The sequence below is a fragment of the Carlito syrichta genome, unplaced genomic scaffold (assembly GCF_000164805.1).
Source record: "Carlito syrichta isolate Samal-C Ts95f unplaced genomic scaffold, Tarsius_syrichta-2.0.1 Scaffold309728, whole genome shotgun sequence".
In the NCBI taxonomy this organism is placed as follows: Eukaryota; Metazoa; Chordata; class Mammalia; order Primates; family Tarsiidae; genus Carlito; species Carlito syrichta.
Window position 1 is genome coordinate 14,025 of NW_007253824.1, and position 7,012 is coordinate 21,036.

Sequence of the window (7,012 nt, forward strand, 5' to 3'; positions counted from 1 at the left end):
GTTAGTTTTAATACAGTTGTGCATAGTAATGTTTGATAATCATTTATATTTCTTCAGGATCAGTTGTGACTTGATGTTTTGCATTTCTGATTATTTTTTAGTTGGGTTTTTTCTCTCTTTTTCTTGGTGATTTTGGCTAGGGGCTCATTTATCTTGTTTATCCTTTCAAAGAAACAGCTTTTTGTTTAGTTGATTTTTAGTATAGTTCTTTTGTCTTCTCTAACCCATATTTGAGTTTTTACTTTGGTGAACTGGATTCTTCTGCTGAAGTTAGGGTTTTGGTGGTATCACCTTTCTACCTCCCTTAGGTGATTTGTTAGGCTGTCAACTTGTTCTCTTTCTACTTTTCTGATGTGTGTTTGTAGAGATATAAATTCCCTTCTTATACTGATTTCATGACATCTCAGAGGTTTTGGTAAGATATTTTTCCATTTTCCTTTGTTTCCAGGAAGCTTTCAATTTCTTTTTGGTTTCATGTTGACCCAGATGTCATTCAGCATCCTGCTATTTATTGTCTATGTCTTTGTGGGTTTGGGAGAAATTTTGTTGGGGTGATATTTATTTTTATTCCACTGTGGTCTGAGAAGGTGCATGACAGCATTTCACTCTTGTGAAATTTGTTTATGCTAGATTTATGGTCAAGGATATGGTTGATCTTGGAGTACATTCCATGTGATGATGAGTGGAATATATATTCTGTGGTTGTTGGGTAGAGTGTTCTATAGGTATCTACTAAGTCCATTTGGTCAAATGTCAAGTTGAGGTTCCAGTTATCTTCATTGATTTTTTTTGCCCTGAAGATCTATTCAGGGTTGTTAATGGGGTATTTATGTCCCCAGCTGGGATAGTGTTCGAGTCAATATATATTTTAGTTTACTTAGTTTCTGCTTTATAAATGCTGGTGCTCCTTTGTTGGGCACATATATGTTTAGGATGGATATTTCTGCTTGATGGATTGAATCTTTTATCATTATGTAGTGTCCTTTATATCTTTTAAAAATTTTGATAACTTAATGGTTGTTTTGACTGATATTAAGATCACAACTCCTGCCTTGTTTTGCAATCTGTTTGCCTGAACATTTGTTTTCCATCCTCTAACTTTGAGTCTGTGGGCATCCTTTGTGGTGAGATGAGTTTCCTAGAGGCAGCAAATTACTGGGTTGTGTGTTTTTATCCAACTTACTATTTGATGTCTTTTCAGTGATGCACGTAGTCATTAGGCTGATTATTGAAATGTGAGAGCTTGTTCCTGACATAATACTCTTATAAGGCTGTTTTGTTTTTGTTTAGCTTTTGTGCTCATATATGTGTGTGTTTTATTTTTGTGTGTACGCTGTATGTTCTGGTGTTTCTGTGTTTGTTTGTGGTCTTGTGAATATATGGTCTTTCTTTTATTTCTTTTCTTCTGTGCACAGCACCTTTTGAAGTGTCTTGTGTAAAGCTGGCCTCAATGCAGCATATTCTTTTAGAGATTGGATATCTGGGAAAGATTTTAATTCTTTGTCATTGATGAAGCTTAGCTTGGCTGGGTAGGAAATTCTTGGTTGAAATTGTTTAATCTTTGAGAAAATTAAAGATTGGGTTCCAATTCCTTCTGGCCTATAGTGTTTCTGCAGATAAGTCTGCAGCAATTCTTATTGGTCTTCCCTGGTAGGTAGTCTGACCTTTTCCCCTTGTCATCTTTAGGATTTTTTTCTTTGATAGCTACTTGGTATAGGTGAATTACTATGTGTCTAGAGGTCGATCTTCTTATAAGATGTCCTGAAGGAGTTCTCTGGATCGCTTGTTCTTATATAGTCGTCTTTCTTGCAGATGAGAGAAGTTTTCTTGAATGGCCTCATCAAATGTTTGTTCTAAGGTGTTTTCATTTTCTCTTTCTATTTAAGGTATTCCAATCAGATGTATGTTGGTCTTCTTGATAAAATCACACATCTCTTGGAGACTTTCTTCTTCCTTTTTTTTCTTGTATATTTTTAATAGATTGAGTTAATTCTATATTTTGGTTTCCCAGTTCAGAGATTCTTTCTTCTGCTTGGTCAATTCTGCTCCCCATACTTGTCAATGTTTTATTTATTTCTTGGATGGAGTCCTTTCTTTCTGCCATTTCTAAGTATGCTTTCTTGAGCCTGTTTAACTCCATTGCAATTTCATTTAGTTTTAGCCCTTGAATTTCTTGATTTTTTATTCATTCTAACCAATGAATCTCTGATCTCCATAAGTATCTTTTGCATACTGTTTTTCTATGAGGTAGTCATGGTTTGAGCCCCAGTAACTGTTCCTTCTGGCATGACTCTGCTGGGATTCTGATGGTTACCAGCAGTTTTTTGTTGTTTTTTCTTCATTTATAGTAATTATTTTATATTTCTCTTTAAGTAGTCACTTCTGATATTTGCTCTACCTTTTGTCCTTCCTTGAGCTGGGGCTCCTAGTTTGTTCACTTATGAAGTAGGGCTAATGGTGGACATTGTGCTGTCTCTTTACAACTTTGAGCACTTACTTGGGTGGAGGCTGCAAGAATTCTGAACCTACTGGCAGGTCATAATATTTGCTGTATGGTGAATGGGCCAGCTGGGATTCACCCTTCATCTCTGCACAGTACCTTACCATGGGTATGCTTGCAGAGCCCCTGAATTCAAGATACAGTATAAGAGGGAAAAGAGAGAAAAAAGAGAAAGAAAGAGAAAGAGAGAAAAAGAGGAAAGAAACATAGAAAAAAAAAGAAAAGAGAGAAAAGGTCATTAAAAAAGGAAAAAGAACAAAGAAAGAGAAATAGAGGAAGGAAAGAAAACCAATCAACAAACAAAGCAACAAGATGAGATAGATAATCAAGCCAACAAACCAATACTCTCTTAAAAACAAACAAACAACAAAAAAAGTTGATAAAGAGCTCTCAGCTTTAGTATGTCTCTTTGAGAGAGGGGGCTCCCTCTTGTGACAGGTTTTGCACTGCAGAGCTGTTACTGCAGGTTCCCTATTCACTTTTGGAACTTAAGATTTTAAAATCTTCACCCCCTGTTGTCTGCAACTGGTAGCTGTTGCACACCTGTGTGAGGGAAAGGGGCTAAAATAACTTGCCATAGCATCTCTTGGTATCTCACCCCCTTTCTTCCACTCCCAGCCCTGTCACAGATCCCAGAGCATCCGGTTCATGGCAGGAGAATGAGGCCTTCTGTCTCTGCTCTGCCCTCTGGATCCCTTTCACTTGTTGCTAGGGGTTGGGGCAGAGTGGGGGGGGAGTCAGTTCGGCACTCATAAGCCTCCTTCTTGGGCAGTTCTGATGTTTGCATTTATCACCCAGTAGCTGGCTCAGGGTGGAAGATTGATCATCTGGGGTTCTGCATCTTCCATTACCCTCCAGGGCTTGTGCCCTAGGGACAATGTTCTCTAAGGTCACAAAGAACAGCCCCAATGCAACAAAGAGATAGTGACTGGTCTTAAGATGCAGTTCTGTTGTTCCACAGAGGCTTCTCTGGAGCACTTTTCTGCTTAGGTTTTAGAGAGTCTGATCAGTTTCTCTTTCGGTTGCTGTTCCTGTCACCAATGGGGTACATAGCTCCCTCTCCAGCAGTTAGCACAGTCTCCAGATCTTGGGACCCAGGGCTTAGGGTGGTTTTTTTCCACTGTTTCTTCAGGATTTTTTCTCAGAATCCCTCACAGCAATCCCTCTGTGGCCTTCACTGCCAGTGTTCAACTGGCGCTGTGATTTTGAGGTTGGCAATTACTCCAGCTGTCCTTCTGGAAAAATCTCTGCTGATTTTGGAAAATGGCACTCAGCTTTTCCACTCTGGGAAGTGCTAGGGTCCAACCAGAGCAGCTGTGGCTTCACCAGGAGGGCCTTGGCCACTTGTTTTTGAGTCTCTACTCAGTCAGCCTTACACACTCCCTACATACAGAAACATATGCAGAATTATCCATACAATCACTTAAAAACACATGGGCTCAAGCTGCCTGACTGGTTACACTGTCATTTTCCTGGAAATCTCTGTATATGTACTTTTTTGAGGCAAAGTGTTTGCAGATAGAAACAGTGGGAGAAACTGACAATAAGACGTTGGATACATTATGAAAATGTTGCCAGTGTTTTCTTGAGCAATATGATTTCTGAATTTAAACTTTGTCTTATGTCTTCCAATATTCCAAAAAAAATAATGTTACTTTTATAAGTAGAAGAAACTATTTAAAGAAAATTATAACTTTAATTGCAAATCTTCTTTGATAAAAATGTGAAGATAAATATGAGAAACATAAGTACTACAGAAGTTGTTCCATAAGTTGTTGTACTTCTGACTGGCTCATTTATAGGATGAAAGTCACAGCTATTGAACCTTTTTTTTTTTCAAAGTCATTTTTATGGATTACCTCAAGCTTATTGTGACAAGCAGAATAATGGCATTCCCAAAGAGTCCATATTCTAATCCCTTGAACCTGTAAATACGTTGCTTCACATGGCAAAAGGGACATTGCAAATATGGTTAAGAAACTTCAGATGTGGAGAATAACCTGGATCACCCTGTGGGCCAATGTGATCACAAAAATCTTCATAAGAGGAAGGCAAGAGGATCAGGGTCCGAGAAGACAATGTGACAGAAGCAGAGTCAATAAAGGAGAAGGGATAATCCTATTCGCGTTTCTCTCTGAACATGGAGGAAGGGCCACAGTCAAGCAGTGCAGGTGGCTTCCAGAAACTGGCAAGACAAAATAATTGATATTCCTCTGGAGGCTTCAGAAATGACCAGTTCTGATGAAAACTAAATTTTAATCTAGTGAAATTGATTTGGTCTTCTGACCTCCACAAATGTTAAAAAAAAGGGGGGAGGGGGTTTATACCATAACTTTGTGGTAATTTGTTAAAACAGTAATATAAAATTAATATAGTCACAACCTTTTTAATGAATAAATACACATTAGAAATAATCTCATGCACACTCATCCTTGTATAAAATCCAATGAAATTATACTTCACATATAAATATATTGCTTTTTATAGCTTTAATTTTTGGTAGAGACATCATATTAGTGTAGGGAGGAATACAGAAGTGTATTGCATATTGCTGACTTCAAAAGTATTTATGAAAATTTCTAAAACCACATGAGGTTTTATATAAGATATGAAAAGCATATTTATAGAGGATTTATCTAACTTGGTATAAATTTATGATGCCTTTCCAATAATCATAAAATTGTGGGTTGTAAGTTTTATTAATCATTAGAAAGCTTTGTATGTAAACTTCTAGAAATTTTTGTTTGTAGATGTACTAATATCATAACAATATAAAAATGAATCTTTATTCAGGATGTTAGCTGGGAAACTTTGAATTCTGCTTAATATTTTTTCTTGGATAAAAATATGGTCTGTATTCTTAGTTGTTATAAGTAACAGTTTTAGAGATGAGGATATCAACTCTCCTTAGAGAGCTATCTTTTCCATCAATAGACAATCTGGGACCTGCTTGTGGATGAGTTTCACCGTATTAAGGACATCTGAAATAATATCTCCTTAGTGTAGGACAATGACACTTAAGCTGCAATACTCCTATTTCTTTAAACTTCTTTTCCCTTAATTATTTAATTTAAAACTATAAAATATTTCTGAGACAACTGTAGAAATAATTCCAGAGAGGTCAATTTTTTGACGTTGAAGGCAAGGATGGGATTCCTAGTTAGAAATCTATGTGTTCATTGAAGAATGAATAATATCACTCAAAAACATGCTTTGGTAATTCAGGACTTGGTCATATAATGGATATCTCAGTTTAATCAGCTTCCTTAAAATTTCAAAGAATGTGTATTGTGAAATATAATCTAATTTAGGGACTTGTGAGTAAAAAGCTATCTAAACAGAAATACATCTCATATATAATTATATTAATATAGTTGATAAACATATTTTACTGCCTTAATTTGAATATACTTCACGGGGTTATTTTTCTTACAAAAATTTTTTTTTAGTCAAAATGCCTTTACTTCTTAATGCTCTGACCTTTACCATAATTTGAAAAATTACATGTCATATTATATAAAAACCATTTGTATCATAAAATGCCACGTATATACATAACCAAATTGTTTTAAATAATTTACTTTTATCCTTGATTCTACTATTATTAAAAGATGAGATTGGCATACATTCACATTAAAACCAATGTTGGTGTTTTCTCCCTGACAGGATATTCCTGTTGCATTTCTGACAAACTATCTATCGTGTGTTTGATGAATTTCCTTCTGGCAACTAACACGTCTTTCATTCATGAGTTTCATTTGGGACTGAAGGGCTGTTGATCATAGCCTTGGTATCGCAAAAGAATTGTGTTCGATCCCTACATTCCTTCCTACTATTTTGAAAAGAACTATTAGGTTCATCACTTAGACAATTAGATAAATAATAACTGGTGAGTTTATTGTTTTTGAAAGTCATTTCTTGCACTACCTTAGCAAGCAATGTCTGTTAAAGGCTGATCAATGTCTGTTAGATAGAAAACATAAATTCTTTATGGCCAAATAATTGAACCTGAGGAGAAACACAAATATAAAATGCATTGCCTTTAATTCCTTTCCCCATTTCCAAAGTTCACAATCTGCTGGGAGATATTTGTTAGAATGATGTATGTGTTTAATTTCATCCAAATAAGCAATACAAGAACTTTGAAATCTTGAGCATAGATTGTGCATCACAACCTCACAAATTAGTTGTGATCTATAGTTTTGCTTTTTTGTTAGAGAAACAGAAGTTTGTCTTTTTTATTCTTTGATTTACATTATTGATCTTGGGTATCTTAATTCCCATGTAACTGCATATGTCTTCATTATGCCATAGGAAGCACTGAGCTCCTAGCTTCCTCATGGCTCTGGCAATTTCATCAGCCTTTTGCAATGTGTACTTCCAGTCAGGCAGCAACTGGAGATCAATGTAGACAATAACAAGGACCTCACAGGGCTATAAAACCTCTTCTCTTGAGTACCATTGCTACATTTGTTCCCTGACAAGGAATTTATTAATACCCACGTTGTACTT